Below are 13,347 nucleotides of genomic sequence, written 5' to 3' on the forward strand. Positions count from 1 at the left end.
ATTGATATTTATGAAGTATTTCTTATACATTCAAGAAAATATAAGTAGACATTTTACTGTAACCATCCTATTCAAGCCTCTCACATTTTGAGGTAGTTGCTGTTTTACAGGTGAGGAAATGTAACACATTTCTGTGTTTATGGAGCTAGAAATCAGCAGGAGGAGGAGCCTGAGTATATCTTTAACATTATGCCACATGTATTGCTTCCTCTAGCATAAAATAGCTGAGCAGTAGCCTCTGCTTTTAAAAGATGTGAAACTCAAACATAACTTTGGATAATGATGATAAAGTTTCATTTATTTCAGAGATTTAGTGGCTTTAATTGAGAGAGCTATCTTTGAGAATTAGTAGTAGGAAAAGAAATGTAACGAGTACCCCCAAGTCAATTTTCCAGTAGCGTGTTTTAATAATGAGAGACATTGTTGATATTTGACATGGGGAACACTCCTTAAGTTTCAGCTCCCTTTCTGCTTCAGGTTTTGTGTTTTTTGTTGTTGGTTGTTGGGTTTTGGGGTTTTTTGCCTACATTAAAAGAATTCTATTTACATGATCAACTCAAACATGAGGCACCTTTCTCCTTTATTTCTGACTGAGACTATACTCCTTTCTCACTTAAATAAATAGATGAAAATTGGTGGGAAGATGGTAAAAGCCAAGCCCGTTTGGGTTTCATGTTACTTTGGAAAATAAGATATGTCAAAACTCTAGGTATAATGTGAGTATAAGTAATTTTAATATATGTCCCTTAGAGTTTTCTCATTCATATATAAGCAAAATTTTACAAATTTAAGATTTTAAATAAATTCTTAGCGTAGATTCTGTACGAGTTCACCAGTAATCCTTCTGAGTATTCCTGAGGGTGTGAATGATGCCTCGGATTTGTTTTTTGTTTTTTTTTTTAAATAATTTATCTGAGTTTTTCTTTTTTGTTTCTTTTTCTTTATTACTCTTCCCCCTCTCTCCTACCTCCCCTGCCTCTTTTTTATATGTGAAACACATTGACCACCTACAGTTAGAGCAAGATTTAGTTTCCCAGTATAAAATTAGAAATTTTAAGTGATCTTGAAATTATTTAGAATGTTCTCTGTATTATGATAAATAAAATAATTGATTTTTAATTGAATGGGTGAAACCAGGTATTTTAAGATCTCCTATCTTTATCTGCAGGGTACACACTGGGTTTCTTTTACTTGTCGCTCTGAACAGATGGAGCTTTTCTGTGTAAGGTCAGCTAGTTGGGAGAAAAAGGCAAGTTGCATATATCCCGCATTTTAATGATGTGTGATGCAACAAATTAAGAAAGGAGAGAACTGAACCTAATCCAAGTCACTACACTCACTTTAATTAAGACAGTCTAGATCCAGTTTAATCTGGGTTCTTAAAGTTGAAAGGCCTGTCGCTAATGGAAGAAACTAACCTCCTGAAGTTGCGGAAATATTTGATACTTGGCCTTGGGCGCACCTGTTCCGATTCTTTACGGTAGCATAAAGAATACATACCAGCATTCTCCACTGCTTAGAGAAACGATAATAGTTAATCTGTCAACTTTGCTTTTAATCATTGAATAAAAAAAAATCCTTGATTCCATTTAATAAAATTTGCACAGGTCTCTCTAGAATGTACTTTGCTCTGATCCTAGATCTTGGCTTAACTTTAAACCCTTTCTATTTCTACTGGATGTGGTTTCATGCCTGGATAATGAAGAGTAGACTGTTGCTTATGCTTCCAACATAAGGAGCTTGACAGATGAAATGCATGGATTCTCTGCTTCTCTTGGTCGCCATCTGTTTGAGATGGTTGGGGGAGGGGCAGAGAAGAAAGCACTTGCTGTGCATGGTCATATGCAAGCGTGTTGCCATCATTGCTACCCGATTTAGTATGTGTAAAATTTCTACCATACCTTTGTGAACAAATTCTTGGAGATGTTGAATTACAATACTTTATCTCCCCAGGAGTGCCAGAATGTCACTTTGATGTAGCCCAGTTATTTATATGAATACAACATTAGCCTCAGTGTTTATAACTGGAATACCCCTTGCATTCGAGCCAGTTGTTTTTCACACCATAGAACCTCACATATGACTTCTGTCTCGTTGGGGCTGTAAACATTTGTCTTTTTTCCTTGGGGAGGGAACATTAGTATTCTTGATAGCAGCCTTATTTCAGACTCAATAACATTGAAATACTACAGGATTTAAAAAATGTATTTTCTGGTTATTCCTAGATTTATTGCCATGACTTTCTCTGCTGTTTTATCTTAATTCAAATGTAGTAGTTGAAATATTCACACCAATTTAGAGTTTGTACAACAAAAAATTAATTTAACATTCAGTTGCTTCAAGCCTGTTTCTTTTTAGCAAAAGTACCAGATCTGTAATTTTATTTTCCTTTCTGAAGCAGTTAAATAAATCTTCTTAAACGCTTCTCAAAACATGAGGAATCTAGCCTTTTATTTCAAGATTTTCTAGGTTTTATTTCAAGAACTTTGCGGCCACTAATTATAATGGCGGACAAGCATGGGCAGCTAGGTTTAGGGAAAATAAGTTAGATCTCTGTAAGAAACTCATTTTTACAGAATACATGAATGGCTTAAAAGTAGTAATCTAATCTGTTAGGCACAGTGGGGCAAATAATAAACAATGCTTTGATACATTATTCCTAAATTTACTCTGGTAGGCTCATTAAGGAAATTAAAGTAGCAGAAATTAATCATCTCAGTTATCACTATCCCCTCCTTCTAAACTGGTCCAGAAATGAGAATGTCCAGGTTTAGACCACATTTGAGGATATCTGCCTTCATATTTTCATAGGTCAAGGCAGTGACTGGCAAAGAATTTGACACCGTAGGCACATAATAAATATTTCACGAATGAATGCATAGGGTACAGAGGCTTTAGAGTCAAACAGAAATGGTTTTGGATCCCAAATTGTCCACTCTGTTTGGCTTATGTGGTGCAGTCTCCTGGTTTTTCTCCTACCTCTCTCCATGTTCCCAGAGTATTTGTGTTATTTGCCTTACCCTTAGGAGCTCTTCTGTTTTCATGCTTACTTTCCCTGAACAATCCCATTAACTCCCACAGCCTCAAATGTCATCAATATGCTAATGACTCTTGAATCAATTCTAGTTCAGATCTTTTTCCTGAGTTCATATATTCAATAGACTGTACTTCGATGAAACACAAGCACCTCCAGCTAAATTAAAAAAAAAAAATCTATGAGTTCCGTGAGGCCTAGTTTTATTCATGTTTTGTCTCCTGCTCTGTACTCGTGCATAACATAGTGCCTGCCACATTGTTAGGTTCTCAGTATATACTTGACTAAATGAAGATCTATAATAACATTATCTTTCCATCACTCTAGTACTTATTCATTATAACAATTGACTGTGTATTGGTCTGTAACCTTCTTTAAACTTCATGAAGGCAGAAATTATGTCTGTTTCACTCATATTGGTAAAGCCTAGTGAATTATTTGGTACATAGTAGTTGTTCAAAAAGCATTTCCCTCCTTTTATTGCCCTGTATGTCCTTGAGTAAGTCACTTATCCTTTCTGATCTTTATATTCTTGTCCTATTAAAAAGTAGTAATTAGGGACACCTGGGTGGCTCAGTCGTTTAAATGTCTAACTTCAGCTCAGGTCATGGTCTCAAGGTTTCTGAGTTCATCCCCTGAATCGGGCTTTGTGCTGACAGCTCAGAGCCAGTAGCCTCCTTCAGATTCTGTGTGTGTCTCTCTCTCTTTTTCTTTGCCCTCCCCTTCTCACACTTTGTCTCTTAAAAATGAATAAATGTTAAAAAATGTTTTTTAAAATGTAATAATAATACCTTACAATGTTGTAAAAATGAAACAATTCCGTTTAGTATGTGTAAAATCTTTAACTTTTTACTGTAGAAAAAGTTCAGATACACACACACACATAACTAGAGATGTGGTTTCTTCTATATGTATATTGAAAGGGATGAGACCGTGAAAGGGATTATAGATTAAAAGCAATTTAAGAGACATATAGCCAAAAAAGCGGACTTTATTTGGATCTTGATTAACACTGTGTTGGGATGTGTGTTGTAGGCAAAAGAATGCTCCCCCCCTGAATGTCCAGAGATGGCCATGTCCTTATACTCAGGACCTGTGAATCTGTTATACTGCATGTCACAGGTGAACTAGGGATGCAGATGGGCTTATGGCCACTATCAGCTGACCTTAAAATAGGACTGCTATCTTGCAGATTCTGGGAGAGCCCAGTGTAATCACAAGGGTCTTTAAAACTGGGAAAGGAAAGCAGAAGAGAGGGGGATAAAGTAATGCAGGGCTTGTTGCTGGCTTTGAGGTGGCAAAAGAGGCCATGAAGCACTGGATTTGGGCAGCTTCCAGAAGCTGGAAAAGGCAAGAAGATGAATTTTTTCTAGGGCCTCCAGAAGGAAACAGCCCTGCCAACACTTTGATTTGGCTCAGTAACATCCATGTGGGAAAACTATAAAGCAGTATACTTGTGTTGTTTTTTTAGCCAATAAGCTTTTACAATAACCAAGAGACAGCCAATACAGGGATTAATCAGGAAAATTTGAAAATTGGTTATTTGATTGATGAGAACAAAAACTTTATTTTAGGTGTGATAATTGAATTATGGTTAGGTTTTTATAAAGAGTGTTCTTTTAGAGACGATACTGAAATATTATCGATCATGTTATATTTTTGATTATGTATATTATATATTATGGATTACGTATATTATAGATCTTGAATTTGCTTCAGAATAGTTCAGAAATGACAAGGGGATGAATGACATATAAATGAAACATATCAGTTACAGACTGATAAATTGTTAAAGCTTGATTCTGTTTCTTTATTAAATTTTACTGGTTTTTAAAGTAAATTGTTTCCTTAGCATCCTCCAAAGATGATTAATGCCAATTTTTTTTTAATTTCAGAAATTGTTGTGAGCTCATGGGGTTAAACGTATTTGAAGTATTTTAGTCCATGGTTATTATCCTTACTAATGCTCAAACTCTCATCTACTTCTTCAAAGTCTATTTGATATCACTCTGGTAGTCTTTGATAGCTTCCTTCCTTGCTAATATGACAAGATATTCTAGACTTCCTTTGTTTATTTTCTGGCCCAATCCTAGAATTAGCAATTTCTTTAAGGAGTCTGGTTCCTTTTAGTGGGAAGATGATCATTTTGGTACTGGAGTTATTGATTTTCTAAACAAAGATTTATTGAGCAATATGCCAAGGACTGTTCTAGATGTTAGAAATATTTCAATGAATAAAAATAGTGTCCCTGGCCTTAAGCTATAAAGAAATAGAAAATAAGAAAACAATAAAAAGAATATAAAATATGTTAAATGGGGATGAACACTATGGAGAAAGATAAACCAGTTAAGGAATATAGGGAATGCTGGTTTGTGGGTAGGGGGTTGCCCTTTCATATAGGATAGTGAGAGAGAGCCACACTGATAAAACGGCCTTTGAGCAGAGAACCTACAGGAAATGAGGAGCAAGTCATGGAAACAGCTGGAAAATATTTTCATAAGGAGAGAAGAGAAAGTACAAAGGCTCTGAGTCAGCAGCATGCTGGCCATTTAGAGAAATCGTAAGGAAGCCAGTGTGTCTTATATGTAATGGGCAAAGTGAGAGTGACAATTCAGAGAGGGAGCAGGAATCTGATTCTGTAGGACCGTTGATTAGAAGGGAGCTCAAATTGGAGGGTTTTGAGCAAAGGAGTAGCATGGTCTGACTTAGGTTTTTTTTCTGGCCTTTGTATTGTTAGCAAGGGTAGAAGCAACATCTCTATAAGCAGTCATTGCGGTAAGCCTGGCAAAAGATGTTGGTGGCTTGGACCAAAGATGTACTATGGAGGTGGTAAGAAATCATCAGGTTATGTTTTTCTCCTATTGTCATGGGCAGTTTATCTAACATCAGACTTGCTCTTCTAATGAATGATATGTTCAGCAATTCAAAAGCACAACATCTAGTAAGAGTAACCTACCTTAGAAGACATTAGCAACCTCTATTGTTACTTTATTTTTTGGGATATTATCCCCCAGCCCCAACTAACTTAGGTTAAGTTTCCAAGAAAGAGTTGATAATAGAGTATTTTTTCACCTATTGCATATCAGTAATAAGAATATTTTACTGGTAGTTAAATAATTTGACTTGAACAAAAAGAGTTAACTGATGAATTTCATTCCTATTCGAGTACAGTCTGGCCAGGTGCTTAATGTATACATTATAATCTTCACTGCTATTTTTTAAAAATGGATTGGTTTAGGGGCACCTTGGTGGCTCAGTTGGTTGAGCATCGGACTTTGGCTCCAGTCATGATCTCCTGGTCCATGGGTTTGAGCTCCACGTTGGGCTCGATGTTAGTGCAGAGCCTGCTTCAGATCCTCTGTCCCTCTCCCTCTCTCTGCACCTCCCCCACTTGTGCCCTCTACCTCAAACATAAAAAAGAAAACATTAAAAAAATGTATTGGTTTAGAGTTAACAGCCTTTTTTGAGCAGCGGTAGAAAGCAAAAATATCAAATAACCCACTTTATTGTACAGTTAGGTAACATCTGGTTTTAGAGAATTCACACATTGTACTACTGTGGGTTCTGTTGCTCTTAATCTCCGCTTTTTCTCCAAAAGCTATTTATATAAACAGGTGTCTTTTAGTGAGCTCAGCTATTTTTGAACCACACAGTAACAATTAGATAATTTAAATTCCTATAGTATTTCATAATATTATATATTTATGTAATCATTGTATATTATATATAATCTATATTACATATAATTATATAAAATTGCTTAAAACCTGTGTTAACTAATTTACTAAATAATACAAATCTGAATCACCTGCTTGGGAAATAATATGATTAAGATATNGCAGGCTCCAGCACAGAGCCAGACACAGGGCTTGAACTCACAAACCACGAGATCATAACCTGAAACCGAAGTCAAATACTTAACTGACTGAGCCACCCAGGCACCCCTAGAGTGGAGAATTTTTACTTTATCTTTTCAAATGGTGTATTACATAGATTTCCCTAACAAAAGGAGGTAAGTGTCCTACCTAAATTAATTAATATTGTGTGGTTCAAGTTTTTAAAATTTATTTTCTGCAGTTTATAGTCTGCAATCCAAAAGAGATGACTCTGAATTTCATGTTTAGTAAGTCAGAGATCTGTTTGCTTTTTAAAAATGTATTGCCTGTTAGAATACTCCAGTATATCACTATGACAAGTATTTGAAACACTAGCAACTCAGCATATTGTGGGTTGGGTATATTTCACTTGATTAATTTGATAACTTTCCACATTATATTCTGAGAAAGCATTTTAGTATGCTGCTAGGTTTTTCTACTAATTAATATTTATTTGATAATGGTCTTTGTAATCTTAGCTTTGACTATCATAATGCAGGAAAAAAAAAACCCTTAGAATAAGTATGAATGTGTGTCATTGTAAACCTTCAGATGACTCATAAATAACCATTCTAAAGTTAATAACATACACTGTTGTTTGGAGAGTAGCTAGTGGCTTTAAATGTCTCTCTTTGTCTAGATGAGTTTTGTGGTGCTGAACTGTATTTTATATGAAAGAATAAAAATTAATTTTCTAACATGCCCCCAATGGGGTAGAGATTAGCCACAAAAGAAGCCAAATTTTATGGAAGTTGCTGAAGATCAATGCTAAAAAGGAAAACTTAAGTCAGGAGCTAACTTCTTCCTAATGTTCTCATTTTGACACTTTACTGACTCATTCATTATTATTCAGTTTAAGTCACTTAAATTTTTTTGTGACTTAGATTCCTAGATTATGAAATGGGGCTAATTTAATGGTCCTAGTTAATAGCTCTATTAGAATTTAAAAAGAAATAGTTGTTTTTATTACAAATAAGTAGATTGTCATCTTTAAACTACTATCTCTAAAGAGACATATGTCTTTTTCTACATAGATATGATTTTCCTGACAGGTTCAATAAATGTAACGTATTTTGTTCTCTGCACCACCCATGGAAGATTGTTTTTCTCTGCATAGTAGTGCAGTTCTCTACAGAATTATTAGGGAAACAGGGCTCATTTCGTGGTGCCTTTCCTGTCGCAAGACCTCCCCTTCTTACTTCTCCCTCTCGCCGTTAGGTCAGATGAGCAGAGGCCAGGGGCTTGGCATTTGATGGCACAAAAGTTGCCCATTTCTGTGCTAAACTAGTGAGAAATTCAGTCTGAAGAAATGAAACATCACTTTACTCATGCGGGAAATAACTAGGCCTTGGAAATGTTCAGGGCTTGGTAATTAACAGGGCTTGTGTAGCTTTGTGTGCGGGCCAGTGTGCTAGCAACACGGCAACAAAGCAGAGGTGTGAGAATTTCTGTCTTATCCAAAGTGGTTAAAATGGGGCAGTAACAGAAAACAAGGCTTTTCTTCCCAAGCAAAGAGCAGCAGTGAGCTTAGGGCTTATTACATGTGTTGAAGACACAGTCACATGTTTCATGTTTAAGAATGCCTTCTCATGTTAAATAAGTTAGTTCTCCATGTACCTTCTCCTTGAGGCATGGGCCAGATGGATTATGTCCCATTTTACAATGACTGATGGAGAATTACTACACTCTTTTATTGCTAAAAAATGTCCCAGTGACTTAGTACTTTAGGGCTTATGCATAGATAATGTGATAAAACAAAGGCATATGGTAGATGAAAGGGTTTCACTCTCTTTGAGGTCTGATTTTCAGATTTTTCAATTGGTAACTTTCCCACTGTTTGAAATCCTGACCCTAATCCACATTTTTAAAATATCTATCTCAATATTGCTCTTTAAAAAAGCAAAATGAAAGTGATTTGAAACCTTCCCTTTTTTCATTTGCATAATTAAATGTTAATTTTTTGTTTTCTCTTTGTCATGCTGTTTTCTCATAGTGGGTAGAAAGAATTACATAGTTTGTCCTCTTTGTTTGAAAGTTTATCATTACAAGGGTGCCCAGGTGGCTTAGGCGGTTGAGCATAAACTTCATCTCAGGTCATGATCTTGCAGTTGCTAGGTTTGAGCCCTATGTCAGGCTCTGTGCTGACAGCTAGCTCAGAGCCTGGAGGCTGCTTCAAATTCTGTGTGTCCCTCTCTCTCTGCCCCTCCCCTGCTTGCTCTCTCTTTCTCTCTCTCTCCCTCTCTCAAAAGTAAATAAACATTTAAAAGAGTTTATCATTGCCTTAAGAAGGAAAAGATACAAGATGTTGATAAATAAGTTATGCAGGCAGGGGTGTTGTGGATGTTAAGAAGAGCAAGAAGGGCACATGGGTGGCTCAGTTGGTTAAGCATCTGACTCTAGATTTGGGCTCAGGTCATGGCCATGGTCTCATGGTTGTAGGTTTGAGCTCTGCATCAGGTTCTGCACTGAGCATGGAGCCTGCTTGGGATTCTCTCTCTCTCTCTCTCTCTCTCTCTCTCTCTCTCTCTCTTTCTGCCCCTCCCCTACTCACGCTCTCTCTTTAAAAAACAAAAAAAGGAACAAGGACACTGCTAGCTGGGATAGTCAGGGAATATGGGATAGTGGCAGGGAGCTCAGGGAATGGAACTTCCATGACCCTTGTAGAAGGCAAAAAGTATGAGTGGTACTGAAGAAAGGGACATTTCACTGGTTAATGGTCCTGGAGGCAGGGTCTGGCCTGACATGTTCAAGGGACAGTGCGTAAACTATAGCATAGTGATTAAGAACACAGACTCTGGAGCCTGACTGCCTGGGTTCAGGATTGCCCTTTATTTACTGTGTGGCCTCAGGCCAGTTTCTTACCATTTTTTGCCTCAGATAGAATAAAATAGTGGTGCTAATCTTGCCTGAATCATAGAGTTGTTATAAGGATTTGACAAGAGTGCCTTCAAATAGTGATGGCACAAGTTAAATATTTAGTATAATAGAGTATGGTGATGGCAGAGATGTGAGTGAGCATAAAAGACAAGGTCATAAAGATTGGAGTGAACTCCTTGAGGGACTGGACTGTCAAGACTGAATAAGCAAGAAACCACGATGAGAGTAGTATATTTGAGAAAATAATCCAGCAGAAAAGGTTGGAAAGAGATTGGCAGCAGAGAGGCTGGTTAGGAGACTTGCAGTTGTCTAAACTTGAGGGATTCAAGACCAGGACTCAAATGATAGACTCATGGGTTGGATTAAAAGGAAGGGACAGACCTTGGAAACATTTACAGTGGAACAGTTGTTAGGGCCTGCGGACTGTCAGGCACATAGGAGACAGAATGCTGTGCCTCAGTTAAGTGCCAGAATTCAGACATACGGGAAGGAGTTCCAAGGTAATGTGTGCAAAAAGATGAACTCCGTTTTTCACATCTTGAATTTAAAGGCAAGAACAGGAATTGGCATTGAAAATGCTTATCTGTTGCTCTAAGAGAAACCAGGTCTGGACACAGAAACGGAAGACCCACAGAGGAGCGAGTTGTGCTATGCAAGTAAATGCGGTAACGAGGAAGAGAATGTACACAGTAATATTCTTTCCCATTTCTGTAAGAGAAAGTGTGACTCTAAGGGAATGAAAACATGTTCCTAGCCCAGTTGAGTCACTTGAAACATGGGCAATGGTAAAGCTCACTGGCCTGTAAAATGCCATTTCACAGCTCAAGTGCCAGACACAGCACTGTAGATGTGCTGTGTGTTTATAAAAGCTGGGTTTCTGAATCCTAATTGTACATCATTGCAAACAGGCTTTATTCTGGTGAGGGAGAGTTATCCTTTCAGTTAGCCCATGAATCTTACCAATTCTAACCACACCTATAATATGAGTCCAGTCAATATACACATGTGCAGTTAATTTATATTATTATGAATTTATTATAAACAAGAGTCATTCCTTTAAAGCGTTTTTTTAAATATATGCCTTTTCCACTGCATTGCAATTGCCCGTGGGTAAGGAGCAGCCCTCCTGTTGGTTTCAGGTTGTCACAGTTTTTACATTCATTCATATGTGGTTTTTAAACATTTTTTTTTAATGTTTACTTACTTTTGAGAGAGAGAGAGCATGAATGGGGGAGGAGCAGAGAGACACACACGCACAGAATCTAAAGCAGGCTCCAGGCTCTGAGCTGTCAGCAGAGTCCAATGCGGGGCTCAAACCCACAAACCATGAGATCATGTCCTGAGCTGAAGTTGGATGCTTAACCGACTGAGACACCCAGGCACCCCTCATTTATATTTTTTAAATGTTTATTTATTTTAAGAGAGAGTGTGTGCACAAGTAGGGGAGGGGCAGAGAGAGGGAGATAGAGAGTCCGAAACAGGCTCTGTACTAACAGCAAAGAGCCCAGTGTGAGGCTTGAACTCATGAACTGTGAGATCATGACCTGAGCCAAAGTCGGACACCCCAACCAACTGAGCCACCCAGGTGCCCCATTCAGTTATGCATTGATTCCAGTTCATTCATTTATTCATTTGTTCATTCATTCCAGGCACTATATTAGCTTCTAGGCTGAGGAATAAGGCCTAGTTCCTGCCCTCAGGGAGCTTGCTATTTGGGGAGGAAGAGGCACAGATAAAGGAAATAGAAACAGTAATAAAGTTATTCACAGAAAATTTGGGAATGTGAAAGAGAAACATTTAATCTGGATTATGTGGCATGAGCAGTGGGGAGAAGCACTTCAGGGAAGATTTTTACAGCAGTTGACTTTTGGGTTGAATCTTAAACAATATGTAGTGGTTACTAGGTAAAGAGAGAAAAGGGGAGAGAAATGACAGTGAAGACAGCCTGTGCATAAATGGACTTATAAGAAAACGTGAAGCATTGGGTATTGCTGCAGCCTGAAGATGGAGGCGGAGAGTGGTGAGCCCTTGGAAGGCCTTGGATACACTGCTCAGAAGCAGGGACTACATTCAGTGGTCAGAGAAGAAGGAGAGGCTTAAAGTGGCCTATCAGAGTTGTGATCTGTAAGATTTCAGTCCTTGGTGGCATTCGAGAGGATGCATTTAAGGATAATACATTTTGGTGACTAGCACAGTAGGAGAGATTTAGGACCTAAACCAGGACAGTATTGTCAGAATGGGAGATGAGGGGGCAAAATCAGGAAGTACTTGTGATGTAAAATCAGCAGGGCCCATTGTTACCACAGGTGAGGGAGAAAAAGATCCTAGAATGGTTCTTAAGTAGCTACTTTCTACAACTGGGTGACCAATTTTACAGTCTACTTAGAGAATACAGGAAGAGAGATAATACAATGTGTTCATGTTTATTTTTGTTATCTTCCAGCACATGAAGATATTTAATATGCCTCTGACGTATTTGGAGTTAAATCTGTGTGAGGGTTAGCAGCGATGTCTAGATGACTAGACCTACCTTGCTGTCAATGCTCAGCCTAATTGCATCTCCTCTTGTAAGCAGAGGCAACTCTGCTTTTCTGATAACACACATACATATTTATATTTACATATATTTGTATATATGTATAAAACACACATATATTTATTTCTTAGAATCCCTTGTAATGAACAGTAACTCTAGACTCTGAAAATAAAACTAAAAATACCAATTTTCTCAGTTATTCATTCCTGTCAAAACTAAGGGGAAAATAAACGATTAATGTGGCCTTTCAGAGAGTAATAAAATTTTAAGACTCTTTCACTGTGTTGTAATCCTTGATTTTCTTTTCTGTTTATTTCTGTAGTCACAGTCTAGCGTTTGATACATAGTCTCTCCATAAATGTGAGTGAGTGAATAAGCAAATGAATAGATTATTTTTTACATAATTATTCTGCTTTTGCATTGATATTTAATACAGTATTACAGATGTGATTTTGCACACTGTAATACTGTATTTGTAGTTTTACTCCCTTCCTCTGTGTCTTTCCCAAAGCTAACCCATTATCTTGAAATGTTGTGTCTTCCTGCCTGAATTATTTTAAATTTTTTTTATTAAGTATGGTTGACATACAATGTTATATTAGTTTCAAGTGTATAACATAGTAGTTTTTGACCATTCTGTACATTATGCCATGTTTACCATAGTAAATATAATTACCATCTGTCACCATATGTTATTATAATATTTTTATATTCCCTATGCTGTACTTCTCATCCCTTATTTTTTTAATAACTGGAAGATATATCTCTTAATCCCCTCCACCTATTTCCCCCATACCTCCAACCTCTTACCTCTGGCAAAGACCACTTTGTTCTCTGTTTATGGACCTGTTTCTGGTTTTTGCTTGTTTGTCTTATTTTTTAGATTTCACCTATAAGTAAAATCATACAGTATGTCTTTGTCTGACTTATTTGACGTAACATAATACACTCTAGTTCCATCCATGTTGTTACACATGGCAAGATTTAATTCTTTTTTATGGCTGAGTAATAGTCCCTTGTGTATC

General features: G+C 37.2%; 1 protein-coding gene across 4 annotated transcripts in view; it reads left to right on the forward strand.

Annotated features, from left to right (window-relative positions):
- Positions 1-13,347, forward strand: part of PDLIM5 (PDZ and LIM domain 5) — a 220,487-nt gene that overhangs the window by 181,307 nt on the left and 25,833 nt on the right. The window lies entirely within an intron of this gene.

This window comes from Crocuta crocuta, unplaced genomic scaffold (assembly GCF_008692635.1).
Source record: "Crocuta crocuta isolate KB4526 unplaced genomic scaffold, BGI_CrCroc_1.0 scaffold83, whole genome shotgun sequence".
Lineage (NCBI taxonomy): Eukaryota > Metazoa > Chordata > Mammalia > Carnivora > Hyaenidae > Crocuta > Crocuta crocuta.